The 24586-nt window shown below is 34.8% G+C and overlaps 1 pseudogene across 1 annotated transcript; it reads right to left on the bottom strand.

Annotated features, from left to right (window-relative positions):
* Positions 1-1032: 1032 nt before the first annotated feature.
* On the bottom strand, positions 1033-3617 carry LOC126957028 (cTAGE family member 15-like; annotated as a pseudogene). The gene has a single exon (XR_007726628.1). The product of XR_007726628.1 is annotated as a cTAGE family member 15-like (transcript).
* Between the last annotated feature and the right edge of the window lie 20969 nt (positions 3618-24586).

Raw genomic sequence — 24586 nt, 5'->3', positions numbered from 1 at the left:
GTGAGAAGGCAGATTGATATCTATATTTCTAAGATCACTAACTCAAACGATTTTTAACATAAAAATGAGGTATTTTTACAAAATGAAAAAATACTAAGAAATTGAACTCAGAATGAAGAGTCCAGAAACCTAGTCCTAAATTTATAATTGATATGTTTAGTTAAAATACGAGTTTAAATATTTTCATATATTTAATAAATAAATTTGGGGGTAGTTATTAGAGAGTGAATTAATATGCTATGAAATCTAATTTAAAAACTTGACTTGCTTAGCACTTTTTAAAGCTGTAATTAATTTAGTTCGACAATCTATTTCAGTCTAGTTCAACAGAGAACTACATAAAAAATAGTAATAGTAATTTCATTCTAGAAAGAGCTAAACTACAATAAATATGCTATATCTATTAGTCAGTCAGCCATAGTAATCCTGATGTCTTTCATAATATTATTAAAAAATTAGAAATTGTAAAATGCTGCTTTCAGACCATGCTAAGAATTTTATTTAAAAATCATACAATTTAACAGTGATAAAACCTAGGGAGGGTACTAATGTTATATTGTATTCTGCATATATTCGAGTATAATATTGCATTATTAATATGTATGTTACATGTATCTATATCTATATGTATATTCTATGTGTGTGTGTGTGTGTGTGTGTGTGTGTGTATGTGGAAACATAAGTCCTAGAAAAATTAGACAATTTTTACAAGGTAACATATAATACATTCATTCAGGAATAAATTATTATTGAGAAATTATTGTGCACCAGTATTTTTACAGAAGTGAGGATATAGTAGTGGTCAAGATACAAACAGGTATTTGTAATGATGAAGCTTACTTAAAATTTCAGTGGGGATAAAAAAAAAAAAAGGAAATATACTGTAGGCTTTGAAATACACCAACACAGAAATAACAAATGGTGATAAGATCTGTACAAAGAATTAAAACATGCTAATTGAAATTTTAACATATCATTAAGCATAGCATTAAAATATGAAACTCTTTTTTTTGTATTTAAATCATCTTTATTTACAAACTACTATACTAAGAACTATAATTCCTTAAACTTCAATTTGAGAAAAGTGTAATCACTTAAGTAACAGCCGTTACTTAAACTGAAAATGAGATCAGTCTAAATTACTTTTGAAGAGAGCAAAAATATTGTCAGGTTTCTTGCTGTGGTTCTGGTTGTTCAGTAGCAGGCTCCTTGGAAGGTGGAATCAACCCTGAAGGGAACTCGCTCCTACCTTCAGAATGTGGGGTTGGGGTAAAATCCAGGTCTTGGGTGAAGGGAAGGAGGAAAACCCCTCGGTGGATAGATGTTTCTTATTGCAAATGGAGCACATGGTGGACCTGGGAAATCCCTTCGTGGACAGTAATAACCTCGAGAAGCTCCAAACATGGTTCCTGGAGGAGGTGGGGGGAAAGGAGGTCCTCTTCTCATGAACGGGCCCCTTGTATTCACTGGAAACAGTGGACCTCTGATTGGAGCCAGAGGTGGAGGAACGAAGCCGGTACCAGTTCCTTCATTTTCAGCAGGGAGAGATGAATCAGGCACATTTAAATTACCAGGATGATCTTTGGCATCATTTCTACTGGATTCCATTTCTGAAGGCATTGACCCATCCATTTTATCCAAAGAAGGCATATTAACACTTCTGAGTTCTCCTGGCCCAGACAGTCCATCAGAATTAGAATAAAATCTGTCTTTCCTTTGTGGAGGAAGAGCTGAATCAGGATATGATTGTCCTGGTGGAGGAAATATCATCCTATCGTCCTGTTCCCATGGAGACAACAGGGACCCAGTGTCAGGAGGAGCCCTGAAAGGATCGGTTAACGTATCGCAGCCTGGTTCTCGTCTTTCATTGGTAATCTGATGGTCCAGAGGATTACCTGGGCCTCTTGGGCCTCTTCCTCCTCCCCCCGGAAGCACAGGTGAGGGTCTCAGTGGACCCTCCAACACAGTTTGAGGAGATAGAAAAGCTCTCGTTTCAGATGAAGGCTGACCCAATGCTGAGGGACCATATGGGAAATGCTCTTTGCCAAATGCTGTATTTGAAACATCAGGTGCACAAGGATCTTTTTCTAAAAGTTCAAATTTAAACTCTGTTTCAGTTAATTTTTGTCTGTTGTGAGCATTTGCTTTCCTTAAATCATTGAGGTTTCTTTCAGCAGTCTGAGCTGCCAACCAATTATCATGTCCTTTTTTCTCATAGGAAATAACCTGCCTTTGATAAAAATTAATAGTTCTCTTCAATTCTTCTTCAAGATCTTTGGCTAGCTTTCCATAGGTCTCCAGCCCTTCAGTGGTATGGCTGATCTTTTTTTCCACTTTAGAAAGTTTCTCTTCTTCCTGTATCCGGGAATTTTCCTCTACTGTCAATTTCCTGTGGAGTTTCATTTCATTTTCCTGATAGAATTCAGTCATTATTTTAAGTTTCTGTTGAAGCTTCTGATTCTCACTTTCAAAATACATGTTTTCTGACTGCAAAGATGCTTGTTGAGTCTGAAGATTTTTAATATGCTCTGTAAGCTCCTCCTTTGTTTTATCAACTTCAGATAACTGAATAATAATGTGATTTCTTTCTCCTTCGGAGGTTTTTAAAGAAACATTTAACTTAGCAGCATGAATCAGTTTCTTCAAAGCTCCTTTTGGAGGATCATCTAAGTAAGCACCATTTTCCAATTCACCGTTCACTTCTAATTCCAAGTTATCATCATCCATTATGTCCTCTCCAAGCACAGCAGCTCGATCTTTCATCTTTAGCAAGCATCCAGTCAGAGTCTTGATGTGATTTTCTTTATCATTTAGAACTTGTTCTGCATGTACTTTGGAGTCTTCAAATGTTATTTTCTGTTTATTAAGTTCACTCACTTGTTCTTTCCATAGTTCAGCTTCTTGCAAAAGCTGCTTCTGGCTTTCCAGAAGTTGAGAATTTTCATTCAAAGCATCTTGTATTGCTATCTCGCGTCGTTCTTCACTCATGTTAAATATCTTGCAGATGATTTTGGCTTCAACTATTTGTGATTTGAGGGATTTTGACCCATCTTCTAGAGACTGTATCCTTTTTGAAATATCTGCCATCAATTCATCTTGTTGAGAATGTTTAGATTTCTCTCCTTTGAACTCTTTTTCTAGACAGAGGATTTCATCCTCAAGTTCAGAATTGGACCTGTTCAGCTTTTCACAGGTTGCCTCCAAACTTCGTGCTTCTGCTGCCGCCTTCTCAAAGCTGGCATCCTCTAAAGACGACTCTACTTCATAGCCTTCGTACTCTTTTTGAATAAGGCTAAATTTTTCAAGTAGTTTACATTTTTCTTCAATTAGTCCAGAAAGCGTTGCAGCAAGTTGTTTTTCTCTTCCCACATAAAACCGACTCCTAACGGATCTAAAAGCTCTCCACAAAAAAAGGAGAAGAGCAAAAAATCCAACAACGGCTGCACATACCACCAGTTCCCATGGAAAACCATAAGGATTCGAATATGGTCTCCTACTTTCAGGCAGTGCTGCCAGAAGGCTGCCTAGCTCCTCCAGGACCAGCCCCAAATAGAGCTGAGGCGAAGCGCCAGGCTCCTCCATAGCGCCGAGGCTGCTCTGGGGTCACCACAGTAACACTGGCCACAACAAGCGGTGGAGAACACACAGCCTTGGGTCTGGAATCCGAATCCGCACGCGGCAACCAAGCGGAGCCGACCACTGTGGAGCCGGCTGCGGGGGGATCTGGGGAATGCGGGGACCCCACAGGCCTCACAGGCCCATGTTGCTGTCCCCTCACCCCCCCTGCCCCCTTGTTACAATTTACATTCTGAGGCAGCACAGGTCCCAGCCTGACCCACCTTAGTTCTGGCAGTTTTCACATCACATATTTTGCAGCACTGTTGTTTGGTGAGTACACTTTTAAAATTGCTGTCTTCTTCATGGATTAAACCTTTGATCTTTATATAATCTCTCTGTTTCTGGTAATTTTCTTTGCTTTATCTGATATACATACAGGCACTCTTGCTTTCCTTGCATTAATGTTTGTGTAATATACCTTTTTTTTTAAATTTTTGTTTTCTGTTATTTTATTTTTTATTTTACTATTATTATTATTCTTACTATATTTTAAGTTCTAGGGTACATGTGCATAACGTGCAGGTTTGTTACATATGTATACTTGTGCCATGTTGGTGTACTGCACCCATCAACTTGTCAGTACCCATCAACTCGTCATTTATATCAGGTATAACTCCCAATGCAATCCCTCCCCCCTCCCCCCTCCCCATGATAGGCCCTGATGTGTGATGTTCCCCTTCCCGAGTCCAAGTGATTTCTTTGTTCACTTCCCACCTATGAGTGAGAACATGCGATGTTTGGTTTTCTGTTCTTGTGATAGTTTGCTGAGACTGATGATTTCCAGCTGCATCCATGTCCCTACAAAGGACACAAACTCATCCTTTTTTATGGCTGCATAGTATTCCATGGTGTATATGTGCCACATTTTCTTAATCCAGTCTGTCACTGATGGACTTTTGGGTTGATTCCAAGTCTTTGCTATTGTGAATAGTGCCGCAATGAACATATGTGTGCATTTATCTTTTAGCAGCATGATTTATAATCCTTTGAGTATATACCCAGTAATGGGATGGCTGGGTCAAATGGTACTTCTCCTTCTAGATCCTTGAGGAATTGCCATACTGTGTTCCATAATGGTTGAACTAGTTTACAATCCCACCAACAGTGTAGAAGTGTTCCTATTTCTCCACATCCTCTCCAGCACCTGTTGTTTCCTGACTTTTTAATGATTGCCATTCTAACTGGTGTGAGATGGTATCTCATTGTGGTTTTGATTTGCATTTCTCTGATGGCCAGTGATGACGAGCTTTTTTTCATGTGTCTGTTGGCTGTATGAATGTCTTCTTTTGAGAAATGTCTGCTCATATCCTTTGCCCACTTTTGGATGGGGTTGTGCGTTTTTTTCTTGTAAATTTGTTTGAGTTCTTTGTAGGTTCTGGATGTTAGCCCTTTGTCAGATGAGTAGATTGCAAAAATTTTCTCCCATTCTGTAGGTTGCCTGTTCACTCTGATGGTAATTTCTTTTGCTGTGCAGAAGCTCTTTAGTTTAATTAGATCCCATTTGTCAATTTTGGCTTTTGTTGTAATTGCTTTTGGTGTTTTACACATGTATTGCCTAGGTTTTCTTCTAGGGTTTTTATGGTTTCACATCAAACATTTAAGTCTTTAGTCCATCTTGAATTAATTTTTGTATAAGGTGTAAGGAAGGGATCCAGTTTCAGCTTTCTACTTATGGTTAGCTAGTCAGTTTTCCCAGCACCATTTATTAAATAGGGAATCCTTTCCCCATTTCTTGTTTTTGTCAGGGTTGTCAAAGATCAGATGGTTGTAGAGGTGCGGTATTATTCTGAGGGCTTTGATCTGTTCCATTGGTCTATATCTCTGTTTTGGTACCAGTACTATGCTGTTTTGGTTACTGTAGCCTTGTAGTATAGTTTGAAGTCAGGTATTGTGATGCCTCCAGCTTTGTTCTTTTGGCTTAGGATATTTTTGGCAATGCAGGCTCTTTTTTGGTTCCATATGACCTTTAAAGTAGTTTTTTCCAATTCTGTGAAGAAAGTCGTTGGTAGCTTGATGAGGATGGCATTGAATCTATAAATTACCTTGCACAAGACAGGGATACCCTCTCTCACCACTCCTATTCAACATAGTGTTGGAAGTTCTGGCCAGGGCAATCAGGCAAGAGAAAGAAATAAAAGGTATTCAATTAGGAAAAGAAGAAGTCAAATTGTCTGTGTTTGCAGATGACATGATTGTATATTTAGAAAACCCCATCATCTCAGCCCAAAATCTCCTTAAGCTGATAAGCAACTTCAGCAAAGTCTGAGGATACAAAATCAATGTGCAAAAATCACAACCATAGCACACAGAGAGCCAAATCATGAGTGAACAACCATTCACAATTGCTTCAAAGAGAATAAAATACCTAGGAATCCAACTTACAAGGGATGTGAAGGATCTCTTCAAGGAGAACTACAAACCACTGATCAATGAAATAAAAGAGGACACAAAGAAATGGAAGAACATTCCATGCTCATGGATGGGAAGAATCAACATTGTGAAAATGGCCATACTGCCCAAGGTAATTTATAGATTCAAAGCTTTTTCCTTTTCACAGTGGCCATCCAGGTTCAATTCCTGGCTTAAGGAATGATTTCTTTCTGGTTTGATATCTGTGTGACCTTTACAATTTATTGATAGTCTTCCCCTCTACGAACTCTCTTGAATTTTCCTTTCTCTGAGCACCTGGGAGGTTACCTTTGGTAAAGTTCAAAAGCCAGAAATGCTGTTTGGCATGGTTAAAGTCAGGTAATAAGAGATTTAAAAGGATTTTTAAAAGAGAACTATGGTTAAAAGTCAGCTTAATTAAAAGTGGATATCCTTGATATACAAATATTTAAAAGGCCTTTATGTTTTTTCCCTTCTTGAATTTTGTTAGGAAAAAATAATTTTTTCTTCTCAGTCCACTTAACTATTTTTATCAATTTTTCTCTTGCTAGTCTTCATGCACACATGAGAGGACCTAAGATAACTTCTGATAGACTAGGACTCCTTGGGAAAAACAGAGGAGGCACCATAGAACCTGTCTACAAACAAACAAACAAACAAACAAAAACCACTCTGTTCTCCTCATGAAACCCCAGGAATTAAAAGCAGATAGATCCCTTTAAAAATCTAAGGCTTTTTCTGTTTTGCATTGTGTTATCTGATGGTTTTGTGAAGTAATCAAAATTCACATTAAGGGAGCTTTGATGTGTAATAACTAGGTTGGAAATGTACTTTTAGTGATGGCTGATGGCAATTATGGGGAAATACTTAACTGTTTGCATGTTTGGATTAGAGAAGCATGCTCTTGCCCCATGCACATTATAGAAATGTCCCCACTCCACACCGAGGGAGAAGACTGCCATGGGAATGGGCTGATTCCCTCTTTTTGAGATCCAGGATCTGGTACAAAAATGGGACCTTTGATTTTTAGAGATCTGTTTTGCCTTCCAGCTGTGCCTGCTTGTTAGGCCCTAGTAACTGAATGTTTTCCTAGTTATTTCTTCCCTAGACTGCACCCTAAGGTCAGTAATCCAATTAAGAAACTTAGAAACTGGTAAATGAAATATCTTACAACTACTGGATCTTCTTCTGTCTGTCTGTATATTTATATGTGTATTGTGTGTGTGAGCTCTAATTAACTGGCTTAAAGAAAAATAAGTGCTTAAATCAAATATATTGAAAGACAAATTAAAACTGTAATGTTCTATAGCTCACATAACTTTAGTAATCTTTGGAAAATTAAAATAGTTTTAAAGATTATTAGCAAAATAAAAACATTTGGTCTAAATTATGCAGGTGAGATACTAGGTTTGCTAAATGCTTTAAGGTCATAAACTGCTTCTTTGACTTTTAAAAATTGTTCAATTTATTCTGGAGCATTAGATTCTAAAGAAAGCCTGGGGACATGTGGAATTAGCCATGTGCCCTAGCTATGCAAAGAAGGTTATAAATAAAAGAGATGTTATGTAAGAGAGGATCTTCTATGGCAAATTCATGTCCTAAAGTAAAATAACTGGTTGTTTAAAAAAAGGGATGTTTAGGACAAGTCAGAAAGTCCAAGCATGTCATGTCTATGGAAGTCATAAGATAATTCATGAAAGGAAATGTATGCACTAAAAGTAAAAGTTGCTCAGAGTTACCATTGTAACATGTAATTGAGACTACTGAAAACATAATTTTTACATGCAAGATGTGTGGGGAAAGTGTGTGTCTATAAATTTGTTCTGACCCTGAGACATCCCTGGAATCTCTCTGAATCTGCTGTGACTCTGGGGACTGTCCAATTAGCAAATAATTAATTGTTTAAATAAACTTTTTAAAATTTAATTTGGCTCAAGTTTTTCTTTTGACATATCCTTGCTAACATTTTTCCCCTTTTGGTAATGGTCATTCTAACCTGTGTTAAGTGATATCTCACAGTGGTTTCCATATGCATTTCCATGACGATTAGTGATGCTGAGCATTTTTTTTTTCATATATTTGTTTGTCATTTCAATGTCTTCTCTTGAGAAATGTCTATTCAGGAAAGTGGAGGGGGGGGCAGCTTATTGGTAGCAAGTGTCCTAAAGGAACATTCTGGGGGTGATGGAAATGTTCTCTATCTTGACTATGGTGGCATTTACATGCCTTTATATATTTCTCAAAAGTAATTAAATTGATAACATAATTTAAGTAAATTATACCTCAATGAAGCAGGTTAAAAAAAAGAAAACATGCCATTCTTTAATGAGTAACTAGGGGACTGAAGGGGAAGACATCTCTGAGAAAACATTATTTAAGTTAACTATATACTAAAATGTTTGTGCATAAATACAGCAAGATAGTGCAAATGCTAAACCTATTTTTATCTTCACATCAAAAATAATAGTAGTACTTCTCCAGCCTCATTTAAACTCTTTAGAAAGAACACATGCAGCAAAGATCACGAGAAAGCAAATCCCCAGAGAAAAGAGTAAAAAGTAGAAATGAGTGAGTCACCTTGCAGGAAGAAAGGGAAGGTCAGCATCTCTGGTGTGGGCCTAGGGAGAAGGTGCATCAGATGAAATCAGGAGAGCAGACACAGTTCAGATCACCAAAGCTTCATAATTCAGAACAAAATCTTCAATTTTTATTTTAATTGTGAAGGTGGAGAGGGGTTATAAACTCGACTGAGTTATATAATTTGTGTTTCAAAAACATCATTGCATTAGTGACAGCAGATTGTGTGAAAGCAATGGTATAAACATGGAGAGCCATGGGGAGACAATCGTAGTAGACCAAGAAAGATGTGATAAAATTGTTGGATAAAAGTAGTAGTGGTGGTTAATTGTTTAGGAGGTGAATTAATAGGACTTAATGATAGATTGCATGTGGAAAGCAAGATAAATTAAAGATAATGCCAAACTTTTTGTGTTGAGTGACTGGGTAGACACATTTGCTAATTGCTGAGTGAGAACACAAGGAGTGGGAAAGGGCTTTAAGGGAAAGGGGTAGAGTTAAGACCTTAGACCTGAGCACTTACCCTCTGATGTAGGAAATCATGCCACTTTAGGTCAGAAGAAAATCCTCTTTATGGATAGCATTTTGTTTTGTTTTTTCTGTAACTTAGATATGTCCTTGCTCTCAATTTACATTGCCCTGTCCCCCATTTCTCTTATTGCCACTTATATACAGAAATAACCAGTGACAGAAATTATTCAAAATACATAATTTATTTTATAATTTAACACTTTTATCTCAATAAAAGGAAGGCAAAATAATTACAAGGAAAAGGACAAAATGAATATCTAGAAATCCCCACAGGATAAACTTGAATGCCTATTTTAAAGATTCTTAACCTGAAAACGTCCAAAAGACATTTTAAAAATATATGGTAAAACTAAAGAGAAAGAAAAGAGTTAATTCATCTCTTCCTGATAAACCGTTGTTAATACTATACATTTAACTAATATATATTACAATGTAATATATACCCTGTATATGTGTAACCACTACATATTACAATGTGTGTCCTTAAATTTAACAAAGATAATACAAATCCTAGAGAAAAAAAAATTCTATTGCCACCCCCAGGGAAAGAATCATGTCATTCCTCCTGTACATATATGGTGCATAATATGTACTCAATTTGTGTTGATCTTAACTATATCCTTTATTAACATAATTACTGTCATTATCAGCATGATCAAAACAAATATTTACTGAGTACTTAAAGATTTAAGTCACTGATTTTAAACTCTGTAAAAGTTTCATTAGATTATGCAGATAGACGTGAATACATTTCAAGAGAAGAAGGGACTATTCTAGCTTCAAACTTACTGCTTCACTCTCCCTGTGGCCACAAGAACTCACTTTAGTATTTAGAAATCATTGCTCTAGAACAGGATGACATTATTTTTTTTTTTCTGGAAAAGTCCAGGGGTAATATTTTAAACTTTGTAAGCTATATAATTTCTGTGGCAACTACTCAAATGCATTGTAGCACAAAAGTCGCCATGGGAAATTCATAAAAAATATAACTGAGCTATTTTATGAACTACTTGCAAACCACCAATCTACGCTTTATCTTTATGAGATACATTTTTAAGCTCCTTAATATGAGTGAAAACATGAAATATTTGTCTTTCTATGCTTGACTTATTTCATTTGGCAAAATGACCTCCAGTTCTATCTTTGTTACTGCAAATGACAGGATTTTATTCGTTTTTATAGCTGAATAATATTCGATTGCGTATACATACCAATTTTCTTAATCCATTTATGCATTGATGGGCACTAAGGTTGATTCCATACTCTGGCTATTGTGAATAGTGATTTAATAAACATGGGAATGCAGATATCCCTTTGATATATTGATTTCATTTCTTTTTTTATATACTAAGTAGTGAATTTGCTGGATAACATGATAGTTCTACTTTTATTGTTTTGAGGAACCGCCGTACTGTTTTCCATAGTGGCTGTACTAATTGACATACCTACCTACAGTGTTCAAGGGTTTCCCTTTCTCCACATTCTCACCAGCATTCGTTATTCCTTGTATTTTTTTTTCATAATGACCATTTAAACTGGCGTGAGGTGATATCTCATTGTAGTTTTCATTTTCATTTCTCCGATGATAGTAATTTTGAGCATTCTTTCACATAACTGTTGGTCATTTATATATCTTCTTTGGTGAAATGTCTTCAGATCTTTAGCCCATTTTTCAATTAAATTATCTGTTCATTTTTCACTAATGATCTGTCTTAGCTCCTTATATACTATGGTTATTAATCCTTTATCAGACAGATAGTTTGGAAAAAATTCTCCCAGTCTGTGGGTTGTCTTTTTACATTGTTGATTGTTTCATTTGCTGTGCAGAAGTTTTTTTTTAACTTGATGCGATCTCATTTGCCTATTTTTGCTTTATTGCCTGTGCTTTTGGGGTGTATTCAAAAACTATTTGCCAAGACTAATGTCATAAAACATTTTCTCAATGTTATGTTGTAGTATTTTCATAATTCCAGGACTTAGATTTAAGTCTTCAACACAAAATCAGATTGCCTGGCTGAACTTAGTCTGTAGGTTGTAGTTTGCCAATCCCTGCTCTAAGACAAGAATTTCATTTTTATCTAAATCTTGGCCAACCTGGCTTCTTCAATCTTGAAGTTGATGTAATGTAGAGTGACTAGAAAATTGCATGAAAATATTGGCCTTTCAGCAACACTCAGTAATCTTGTAGATTCTCACTCTCATTTATATAGCAAGAGCAATAAAGAACATTCAGCAATAAAATGTCTAATTAAATTAAAATGTTTTAATAATCCTTCACATGTGATCAGTTTATCTCATTCTTGAAAATTGAGTATTGAAGACAAAACAAAAAAAAATAAGTATGAGTGTATGAATATATGAGAGATACATCAGCAGGTGAGAAATGGCTTAAGATTACTTTTTTTTTTTTACATTTATGACTGGGGTTTGAGTACTTTGGAACAAATATAAATATATCTATGTGTGTGTGTGTGTGTGTGTATATATATATATATATATATCACAGCTTATTGTATATAATATAGATGTTTTTTTCTTTCTTGACCACAAGGACTGGGGACTAAAGCTTGGTTATAGGTACAGGACAGAGACATCCACAAAAGGAGGCAAAGGGCTGATAGACATTAAAACAGTGTTTCTCAACCTTGGCACTATTGACATTTGGGGTCAGATAATTCTTTATTGTGCATGTTTATGTGGTGCATTATAGAATATTTGGCAGCATTTCTCACCTCTGTCCATTAAATGCCAGTAGCACTATCCACTTCTGACAACAAATTACATCCACACATATTGCCAGTTTTCATCTAGGACACAATACTGCTGCTGATAGAGAATCAATGGGCTAAAATAATTTTAAAAAGACCTAACTCTTGACACTTTTCCTCCACCTCAAGCAGAAATTATACTTAGACTTTCTTGTTCTTTGCAATCATAATATACTTTCCCTTGGCCTAAAAGATAAACAAAATGTATGTACAAATGATACATTTGGTTTTGTTTATTTGTGTTTTAGAGATGTGGTATCACTATGTTGCCGAGGCTGGCCTTGAATTCCAGGGCTTAAGTGAGCCTCCCACTTCAGCCTCACAAGTAGCTGCAACTACAGGCATATACCACTGCCCTGACTAATTTTTCTTAATTATTTTATTTTAACGTTTGTGGAAAATATTTTAAAAAGAAAATTATAAGAGTAAATATGTTAAATTATTACCAAAATGACTCCATTTGCTTCTGATTGTTTCTTTGGACCATTCACATCACACCATTTATTAAAAATCAAAGGTGGATGTGTCTATTGTGCATTTACTTTCTGACTACTTTGGACACCTACTTTATCAAATTGGAAGAGTGTATTTGGTAGTTCAATTTTTAACTTTTTGAGGAAACTCCAAAATAAAGTATGTAATTGGATTATTTGTAACTCAAAGAATAAATGCTCAAGGGGATGGATACTCCACTCTCCATGATGTGCTTATTTCACACTGCATGCCTATAGCAAAACATCTCATGTACCCCATAAATATATACACCTACTATGTACACACAAACATTTTAAAATAAAATTTTATAAAAGATTGCATTTGGTAAAATTCCATTTTCAAAACAAAGCACAATGGGGAAATTATACTTGAAACCACCAAAAGGTTTAAAACAGCTCTGTTTAGGTAATTGCTGTGAAGATCTGTCACAAATTTATATTTATATTGCTTAAGTCACTGTTAGACCTGAATACAAATCTTATAGATATTTAATCAAATATTTTTAAAAAGACACTTGCTTCTCATAAAAAAGATGTATCCAGTGTATTGTGTGAGAATATAATGTTTTTAACAGGAAAGGAGGTCTCATTCTATGTAATCTGGAGTAAAGTATCATATAAAACCTTTTGTTGCATACAACACTAACATTACTATAGATTTTCAAAGTTCTGAACATTTTAATGAATTTTGAACTATTAAGTTCCTCATATATCTCTATAAAAATTCTATGCAATTACTTATATTTATGAAATATTTAAAATGTATTAGTATTAAGGACAAATGAAAGAGTATGAAATAAAGGTTGATAATTGAAGATTTCACTAATTTAAATATTGGCCCTAAACTCAGTTAAAATGTTGTTCAGAATTCAATAGTGAGTCAGATTTTCTGGGAAATGTTTGAGCAATAGACAGCTCTCTGATATGTGGGTGCACATGGCCATCATCCATGCCAGAAAGATTTAATATTCCCAATTTGCTTTTCACTATCGGAATTCATCTTTACTCAAGAAATTTAAAACACTTTATGATATAATACCTAGCATATACCACAAACATACAAGCTGTGCTGAACAAGGTAGAAGCTGCACTTACTATATACAACATTCAATATAATACAAATCATGTATTGTTCTTTTGAGCAAGGTATTTTAGTGTATACAAACATAACTGAAATATACTCTACCTTAAGCCACATAACTGAAATACACTCTACCTTAAGCCACTTGCTAGGCATAATGGTCAAAATCAAGATACAGTCACACACAGTTTTATTACACTGAAGTATATATTATATCCATATTATATATTAGAGACACATAATACCATGAAAGGCACAAAGGGGAGAAAAAGTGTTAACCAAGGAGACACAGATGTTTCACCCTACAGGTGTCTTTATATAGGATATCAAAAATCCTGACATTAAAGGCTGAAAAGAAGCATGAACACATGTTGTTAAAAATACAAGAATAGAGACCAATTGATTGTCCATTAGAAAAACAGTTAAAGAAATTACCATACAGCTATTAAAACGTTGATGAATATGTGAACTAACTAACATGAGAAGATTGGCACCTGACAGAGTGTTAAGGAGGAAGACTACAGATAGCATAACAGCATTGGAACCAATCCTGTTTTTATAATTGCATGTTGTACATGAGAAAGTGTGCATAGAAAAAGGGATACAACTCTATATACCAAAACTAGATTTAAAAAAAAGTTATTTGAAATCTGTGTTCAAACAATTGGAACAGGACAAAAGGAGTAGAAAGTTGACTGTGGATAAATCCAGTTCTTAGAGAAATTGTTATTTTTTTCCATGTTCTCTAATCTCTCCCCTCTTGTTCCTTTCCCTCAGCTGGTTTTTACATGTTCCCCTTTCCTCAAAAAGAGGGGGCTTCATATTCATATTTCTCTTTACAGAATATCTCATCCCTCTCCTCTTTTTGAAAACCTTGCTTCTGAGAAATTACCCAATAAATAAACAAGGCGGAAATGTTAAAAACAAAAACAAAAACAACTCTGACATGTTTAAACAAGAGGCAGAAATATGCACTTGAATCAAAACAACCAAATGGGTTTACTATAGTTAGAGTGTAGCTGTGTGAGTGGGTGCAATTTTAGCAGGCCAAAAAACTGGAATAGCTAATGACTATTTAAAACCAAATGGTTGAAAGCTTCAAACATCATGCTAATGAGCATGAGATCTCTCTGCAGGAAATGAAAAGTAGAACAGGTCTCTGCACAGTGCATATCAAATGCCACAATAGGTGTTCACTCTTACCAATCCACTTTTAGGAATAGATAAGGAAATACTAGCAGAAAGATTTAATGAAATTCATAATCTTAGGCATACTGTTTATAGTGATGAGAAATTATAAATAATTTATTAGCTTACCATTAGGAAAAACTTCAATAAATTGTAGTCCATCCAGCTAATTGAATATTATGCTACTAGTATAAAAACATATTTTAAGTTAAATAAACATAATTTTCAAATGGAGAGATTGTGGTTCCTCTTAACTAGGTAACAACAAAAAATGGGGAGAGACTGTTTTGGAAGAGTAACTAATGCAATGAAACATATTTACAAGACATTGAAATCTAAATTAAATAAAATATACACAATGATTTCTATTTTATAAATTATATGCATTAATGTGACTGTTAAATATTGTATTGCATATTATATATATAATATATATATGCAATAGAATAGTAATGGTAATTCTCTCCAGTATGTAGGATTATGAGTAAGTATTAACTTAATTTTTAGATTTGTCTACATTTCCTATATCTTATATAATGAATATATAATACTTTTGTAAGAAAAAAACCTAATGAAATTATTTGTTAAAGAGAGTTTCTCAGAAGTTGAATGAAATAATTGATATGAATTATTAAGAAGATGTCTAGGGTAACAACAGGAAATCGAGGTCTCAAAGATGATGTTAAAATTTGAAGTATAAGATGTAGGCATGTTGGTGATGTCATTATCTGGGACTGACAAAAAATGAGAACATTTTGAAGAAAATAATTATTTTGGTTTGGTTAATTAATTGGGTTCCAGGTAGAAATTTTATATGGAAATGTCAGTAATGAACTAAAGATGCTGCTTCAGAGCTTAATACAGAATGAGTTTTGCTGGAAAATGCTTGAGTAATAGACAGCTTGCAGATGCATGGGTGTACAGACTGAGTTATGCCAAAGCTTGTTTTAGTAAACTCGATCTGTTACTCTCATTTAAAATCTTTATTACTTTTGTGGAAAGCACTGAAATGTGATCATCCTAAATACAATTGTTGGAAATTTGATTTACAAAATCCAAAATAATATTTGAAAATCTCTGCTGCTTTAAGTATTTTAATCAGTAAACTCAAGTGAAAGTGATGTCTTCTAATCTCAGAGGTTTCATAATCAAAATGTACTACATTTTTAGCACAAAAGTGAACCAATTCACTACACCTAAGGAAAAATGAAAGTCTTATATATCACAGGTATCTTATAACTTCTTTATTAATTAAATACTGTGACATGTTCCTATCTTTTTACAATTAAATATTATTAAAATAGCAATTAATTTTAAGACAAAATATTTTTAACTCTTGTATACTTTAAAAGTTTGCGTTTTAAAATATCAATATTTATTATAGTATTAGCATTATATATCTTGACTAGTACAAACAGCATTCTAATTCAAAGCCGAACAATCAATAATAATCCTATTTACTTTACAAAACAGATCTAAGGAAGAGAAAAGAATAGGATGAGAAAGAAACAAGAGTACTAGAGTCTGTAAAAATTCAATTTATATATTAACTAAAATACCACTGCCCATCACTTCTTAATTGACTGTTTTTGATAATCAATAACTGTTCTGCATGCTAAGTTGTATTGGCACATCAAAGGAAATATGTTGTGAGTTTTAAGGAAGATATTGTGCTTTTGTTCTGCATCAAATTCTGCAGATTGCTCCTCTTATTTGTTCAATGTCATTGATGAAATTATCACCAGCTGTCTTGTTACTCAGAAATAGAAAATTCAACAATTTTTACTCCTCTCACCATCCATGTTGACTGCTAAGAAACATTACTTTTGTTCTGTCTTTCTCAACTCAGAATTTATTTTTTCTTTCTGTTTCCTATGCTAATTTCTTCCCAAAATTTTAATTTCTAAGTATTGAATTATCAGAGAATCTGTTCTTGGATAGACTTTGTCTTCATTAACTGCTTTTGTTATACCTGGTTTATTGGTTTTAAACGTAATTGATTTGCTGCTGCTTATAAAATTATGTGTTTATTTTATTCTGTACATTGAAAAGCCACTCATGAACCTGCTAGCTTACTTGGCACCTCCACTGGGTGTTGCATAGGCAATTCACATGTCGCATATTTTCAATGAAATATTTTATGCCACACTCCCCATCCCCCAAATTCTCATTATATGCTGATGTTGTTGCTCATCTCAATAATTGGCAACTCCCTTCCATGAGACATTCCAAGGAAAATCACCGAAGGCATTTTTCCCTTGTCTCCACATCTAACTCCTCAGCAGCATTTTAAAAAATAATAGTGTTAAATCTCAATATTACTGTGGAATGTCAATGGCCTAAATGCTCCATTTAAAAAATAGAGAACGGCAGAATAGATTTTAAAAAACATCAAGTAACTATCTGCTGTCTGTAAGAGACTCAACTAACACATAAGGATTCATATAACACCAGGTTAAAGGATAAAAAAACTATATTCCATGTAAATATAAATCAAAGCAAACAGGAGTCACTGTTCTTCAATCAGACAAAACAGACCTTAAAGCTTTAAAGGAAAAAAGACAGAGAAGGCATTACATAATGATAAAAGGACCAGTCCAACAAGAAGATATTACAATTGGAAACTCATATGCACCTAACACTGGAAATCCCAGGTTTATAAAAACAATTGCTTGTAGACTTAAGAGATGAAATAGCAACACAATAGTAGTGGGGAACTTCGATAATCCACTGACAGCACTGGACAGATCATCAAGACATAAAGTCAACAAAGAAAAACAATGGACTAAACTATACCCTATAACGAATGGATTTAACACATATTTATAGATCCTTCTCATAAACTGCTGAATATACATTATTCTCATCAGCACGTGGAACATTCTCCAAGATAGACCATATGATAGGCCATGAAACAAGTTTCAACAAATTTAAGAAAATCAACATTGTATCAAGTATATTCTCAGGTCACAGTGGAGTAAAACTGGAAATCACTCCAAAAGGAACCCTCAAAAATATATAAATACATGGAAATTAAATAATCTGTTCTTGATTACTTTTGCATTAGTGATGAAATCAAGATGGAAATTTAAAATTCTTTAAAATGAACAATAATAGTGACACAAGTTATCAAAACTGCTTAAATATATCAAAAGCAGTGCTAAGAGGAAAGTTCATAACATTAAATGTCTAAATCAAAAAGTTTGAAAAGCACAAATTGACAACCTAATGTCACACCTCAAGGAACTAGAGAAACCAGAACAAACTACCTAAAGTCAGAAGAATAAAAGAAATAACAAAAATCAGAGCAGAACTAAATTAAATAGAAGCAAAGAAAATACAAAAAGTAAATGAAACAAAGAGCTTTTTATTTGAAAAGACAAACAAAATTGATAGACCATTAGTGAAATTAACCAGGAAAGGAAGAGAGACCATCCAAAAATGTTTGATTATAAATGAAACTGGAAATATTACATCCAATACCACAAAAATACACAAGGTCATTCAAGGGGACTATGAACACCATTACCAAGTATAAAATGTACCAAGTATAAAATCTAGAGGAAATGGATAAATTCCTGGAAATATACTACCCTCCTAGATTAAATCAGGAAGAAACAGAAACTCTGACCAGACCAATAACAAGCAGTGAGATTAAATCAGTAATTAAAACAAAATGCCAACAAACAAAGTCCAGGACCAGATGGATTCAGAAGAATTGGTGCCAATCCTACTGACACTATTCCAAAAAACACAGAGAGGAAATTCTCCCTAAATCATTTTATGAAGTTAGTATCACCCTAATACCAAAAGCAGGAAAGGGTGTAATGAAAAAAAAGAAAAGACCAGTATCCCTGATGAGCACAAATGCACAAATCCTCAACAAAATACTAGCAAACTGAATCCAACAGTAGAGCAAAAAAAATAATATATCGTGATACATTACATAAACAAAATTAAAACAAAACCTATATGATCATTTCACTAGATACAGAAAAAGCATTTGATAAAATACAGCATCACTTTATGATAAAAACCCTCAACAAAACAGGCATAGAAGGGACTTACCTCAAAGTAAAAACAAAAAACAAACAAACAAACAAAAAACAAATATGACAAGCCCACATCCAACATCATACTGAATGGAGGAAAGTTAAAAGAATTCCGTCTGGGAACTGGAATAAGAGAATGCCCACTGTGTTCACCACTTCTATTCAACATAGTACTGGAAGTCCTAGCCACAGCAATCAGGCAAGATAAATAAATAAATGACATCCAAATTGGAAAAGAGGAAATAAAACAGTCAATTTTCACTGATGATAGAATTGAATACCTAGAAAACCCTAAAGATTCATCCAAAAGGGTCCTAGATTTGATAAACAAATTCAGTAAACTCTCAGGTTAAAAAATCAATATACACAAATCAGTAGCACTGCTATACACCAACATCAACCAAGTTGAGAATCAAATCAAGAACTCAATCTCTTTTACAATAGCTGGAAAAAAAAATACCCAGGAGCATATTTAACCAAAGAGGCAAAAGACCTCTACAAGGAAAACTACAAAACATAGCTGAAAGAAATCATAGATGACACAAACAAATAAAAACACATCCCATACTTATGGATGAGAAGAATAAATATTGTGAAAATGATCAAACTGCCCAAAGCAATATGCAGATTCTTAACCAAGGAATATACTTAATCAAGGAGGTGAAAGATCTTTACAAGGAAAACTACAAAACACTGCTGAAAGAAAACATTAATGACAAAAACAAATGAAAACTCATCTCGACCGGGGCGCGGTGGCTCACACCTGTAATCCCAGCACTTTGGGAGGCTGAGGCGGGCAGATCACGAGGTCAGGAGATCGAGACCATCCTGGCTAACACGGTGAAACCCTGTCTCTACTAAAAATACATTTAAAAAAATGAGCCAGGCGTGGTGGTGGGGGCCTGTAGTCCCAGCTACATGGGAGGCTGAGGCAGGAGAATGGTGTGAACCCGGGAAGCAGAGCTTGCAGTGAGTGGAGATCATGCCACTGCCCTCCAGCCTGGGTGACAAAGCAAGACTCCGTCTCAAAAAAAAAAAAAAAAAAAAAAGAAAACTCATCCCATGACCGTGGATGAGAATAATAAATATTGTGAAAACAATCAAACTGCCCAAAGCAATCTACAGATTCGATGCAATTCCTGTCAAAATATCATCATTTTTCACAGAACTACAAAAAAAATCCTAGAATTCATATGAAACCAAAAGAGTGTCTGCATAGCCAAAGCAATATTAAGCATAAAGAACATATCTGGAGGCATCACATTACCGGATTTTAAAGCATGCTACAAGGCTATGCTTACCAAAACAGCATGTTACTGGTATAGAATAGGTTCTTAGAATAGAGACTTATAGCCAACTGATCTTCAACAAAGCATACAAAAACAAAAATTGGGAAAGTGAGAGATTAAGCTGGCTGGGCTTCTGGGTCAGGTGGGGACTTGAAGAACTTTTCTGTCTAGTTGAAGTATCGTAAACTCACCATCAATCAGCATTCTGTGTCTAGCTAAAGGTTTGTGAATGCACCAATCAACACTCTGTCAAAATGGACCAATCAGCTCTCTGTAAAATGGACCAATCAGCTCTCTGTAAATGGGCCAGATAAGGTAATAAAAGCAGGCCACTGGAGCCAGCAGTGGCAATCCACTGGGGTCCCCTTTGCTCCTGTGAACGTTTTTCTTTCCCTTTTCCCAATAAATCTTGCTGCTGCTCAGTCTTTGGGTCCACACCACCTTTATGAGCTGTAACACTCACCAGGAAGGTCTGCAGCTTCACTCCTGAAGTCAGCGAGACCATGAACCCACCAGGAGGAATGAAAAACTCCAGAGGCGCCCTGCCTTTATGAACTGTAACACTCACTGCAAAGGTCTGCAACTTCACTCCTGAAGTCAGCGACATGAAGTCAGAAGTGGTGAATACAATGGGCATTCTCTTATTCCAGTTCTCAGAGGGAATTCTTTTAACTTTCCTTCATTCAGTATGATGTTGGATGTGGGCTTGTAATGTTTGTCTTTTTTGTTTTCACTTTGAGGTAAGTCCCTTCTATGCCTGTTTTGTTGAGGGTTTTTATCATAAAGAGATGCTGTATTTTATCAAATGCTTTTTCTGTGTCTAGTGAGATGATCATATAGGTTTTAATTTTGTTTATGTAACGTATCATGATATATTATCTTTTTGCTCTTCACTCCTGAAGTCACGAACCCATCAGGAGGAACGAACAACTCTGGACGTGCTGCTACCTTTAGCAACTGTAACACCCACCGTGAAGGTCTGCAGCTTCACTCCTGAAGTGAGCAAGGCCACAAACCCACCGGAAGGAAGAAACTCTGGACATGTCCAAACATCAGAAGGAACAAACTGTGGATACACCGTCTTTAAGAATCGTAACACTCACCGAGAGGGTCTGCTGCTTCATTCTTGACGTCAGCAATACCGAGAACCCACCAATTCCGGACACAAAAGGACATCCTATTCAATAAATGATGCACAGAAAACTGGCAAGCCACATGTAGTAGAATGAAACTGGATCCCCCTCTCAGCTTATACAAAAATCAACTCAAGATGAATAAAAGACTTAAATCTAAGACCTGAAACCATAAACATTCTGGAAAATAACACTGTAAAATCTCTTGTGGGCATAGACAAAAAATTCATGACTAAGATTCCAAAAGCAAATGCAACAAAAACAAAAAGAAATAAATGAGACCCAATTAAACCAAAAAGCTTCTGCACAGTAAACTAAATAATTGCCAGAGTAGACAGACAACTGACAGAGTTGAGAAAATATTCACAAACTATTCATTGTTCAAAGGACTAGTATACAGAATATACGAAGAGCTTAAACAAATCAGTAAGCAAAAAGCAAATAATCCCATCAAAAAGTGAGCAAAGGACACGGATAGACATTTCTCAAAAGATGTACAAACAGTCAACAAACACATAAAAATGCTCAAAATCACTAATCATCAGGAATGCAAATTTAAACCACTATTAAATACCACCTTATGCTTGCAAAAATTGTCATAATAAAAAAGTCAAGAAACAAGAGATGTTGGTGTGGATGTGGTGAAAAGGGAGCACTGTAAAAGTGGAAACTGCTGGTAAGAATGTAAATTAGTACAACCTCTATGGAAAACAGTATGGCAATTCCTTAAAGAACTAAAACTAGATCTACCATTCATTCCAGCAATCTCACTACTGGGTATCTACCCAAAAGAAAATAAGTCATTATATGAAAAAGACACATGGACATGAATGTTTATAGCAGCATACTTTGCAGTTGCAAGGATATGGATTCAACCCAGTGTTCATCAACAAAGGAATGGATGAAGAAAATGTGGTATGGAATACTACTCAGTTATAGAAAGAAAAAAAAAAACAAAAACTAGTGTCTTCTACAGCAACTTGGATGGAGCTGGAGTCCGTTATACTGAGTGAAGTAACTCAGGAATGGAAAAACAAATATTGTGTTCTCATTACAAGTGGAAGCTAAGCTATGAGGCTACAAAAGGATACAGAGTGATATAATGGACTTTGGGAAATGGCTGTGGGGATTGGCAGTGTACATATTGGATACGGTATATACTGTTCATTTGAAAGGTGCACTAAAACCTCAGAATTCATCACTGAAGAACTCATCCATTTTTATCCAAAAAACACATGTACCCCAAAAACTATAGAAATAACAACCCAATCATTTGCCACAGGTTTCCACTTTAACCATTCTCATGTGAGCCAGCATCATCTCTAGCGTGAAGTATTTCAATATTCTTATAACATGTCGCCCTACTTCCTTCCTTGGACTTCTGTATGCTATTCTCTACTCAGATATAATAGAAATACTTTCAAAAAGATATCTAATTTAAAATATTGACACTTGCCCCACATTTTCCATTGGCTTTCCATCTCGTGCAGAAAAATTAAAGTTAATTACTGTGTAAGCTGGTCTCCTGTAACTTCCCTAACTTTGTGACCTTCTTCTGCACCCTCCTACTCACCTAGCTCTAGCAACACTGACCCCCTGTTGTTCTGCAATTAAGCTTGAAAGGTCCTATTTTCCAGCTTTTACTCCTGTGTTTGAAATGTGCTTTCTCCCGTAGTCACATGATCCCATCCCTCACTTCTTTAAGGTCACTACTCAAAGTAGCCTCATCAGGAGTAGCCTAAACCCTATTTGGTATTTAGTTTTTGTTTTAGTATATAATATGAGTCTCCTCCTATAAATATGCAGTCAATTAACTGTTTGATGCCTACATTTTTCTAACAAGACTGTGAACTCTATTTGTATAGGGTCTTTTTGAAGAGTTGTTACTATATGTATCTCACTTCCAGAACTGAGATATGTGCTTAACAAGTATTTTCCAGTGGGTAAATAATTGCACTAATTTTCTCAATATTAAATATATGGACGATCCCCTAGTTTCTTGCATAATACACTTTTTGAAGAAAAAGATATATGAAATTAATTTATCCAAAAGTAAAATAAAAGAAAAACCTTTTTCAATACCAAGAACTTAAATGCTTTTGGAATTCATCAAATATACTGCTTTTTAGACATCAGCAGGTAAATTATATTTTAAATATGCATTTATATCACTAATTTTTATTTTTCAACAAATATAATATTCAGAACAGGGTTAAAATGCCACTACTTTTCATGGATACTGCTCTATTTTAATATTTTCAACTACAGCACTTTTCTCAAATATCAGCTGTTACTTTCTTTTCTATTATTTTACTAAATAAGAGAGAAATGCAAAGAAAAATTCAAGTGTATGTTGAATACATTTCAATACATTCACACAAAGACAAATATGTTGATGCTATTGGAGTAGAATTCTTTCTCATAAGCCATCTCATTGTGTAATCACTTTTAATTTTCATAGGTTGATGTAGAAAAGATCAAATTTGATTTCTAAAGGACAGATCTTTAGTAGCAGGGTGTGAGAATGTTGGCTGTAAACAAGTTGAAGGTAATGTTTGTATAAAACTGGGGCAATACAGCTGACTGAGGCCTCTCAAAGATCTAAGTCAATAAAATAAAAATTTTGTTAAGAGTGCATAACAATAAGTGACATTCCTCTACCCCTACTGAGTCACTGTATTCACAATAGACCAAAATTTAGAGTTTTTAGTAAAAAACTTACATGCTCCTGCTATATGATGCCTGATACACATCATGTACGAGAAAAAGATTATGATAAAGCGTATATTTTGGGTTTCTGATTGTCTTAGTGCATTATTTAGATTCCATTTTCATTGGTAGTTCAAGCTGATTGACACAATTCAGACTTACTTTTGCTTCATCATTGAACAGAAACTTCATTCAAAGATATCCACTTCCTCAGCTTTACCTCCTTAATCTTCTTGCAATGAGGAGCATGAAAAATCTTTTGCCTTTATACTTATTTTTGTAGGGCGCAGATAATAGGAATTTGTCTAGCACTGACTTTTTTAGCCTTGGGCTACCCGCTACCAACTTATAACTATTCCTTCCATTAGTGTGTCGGTTTCTTTCCATCTCATGGAAAAGACCCAGATGAGGGCTGCAGAGGATGTGTTTCCTTTGAAGCTGAAACACCTACAGCAGTTAAAATGTGGGAAAAATATTGTCTTGGCAGGACTAAAGTACTATTTCAAGTTCAATGTTAAATAAAGGTTCTCTGTAGCTGGAAGTTTTAATATAATTAGCTGTAGCTCAACTTATGTTATATTATAATAAAAATGTTATTTTTCAAGGCAGAAAAAATCAATCAGAGTCATTCCTCTGGAGACTGCATACAAAACATTAATATTTCACCAGCTATGTTGTATACATCTCTCTTTTTTTTTAGTATTCTTCCACATAAAAGTAAAACCTTACCAAACAAGTTCATATATTTTAGATATAAA

Source organism: Macaca thibetana, chromosome 6 (genome assembly GCF_024542745.1).
Source record: "Macaca thibetana thibetana isolate TM-01 chromosome 6, ASM2454274v1, whole genome shotgun sequence".
NCBI lineage: Eukaryota > Metazoa > Chordata > Mammalia > Primates > Cercopithecidae > Macaca > Macaca thibetana.
The sequence above is the reverse complement of the archived record's forward strand: the minus strand, read 5'-3'. Positions and strand labels throughout refer to the sequence as shown.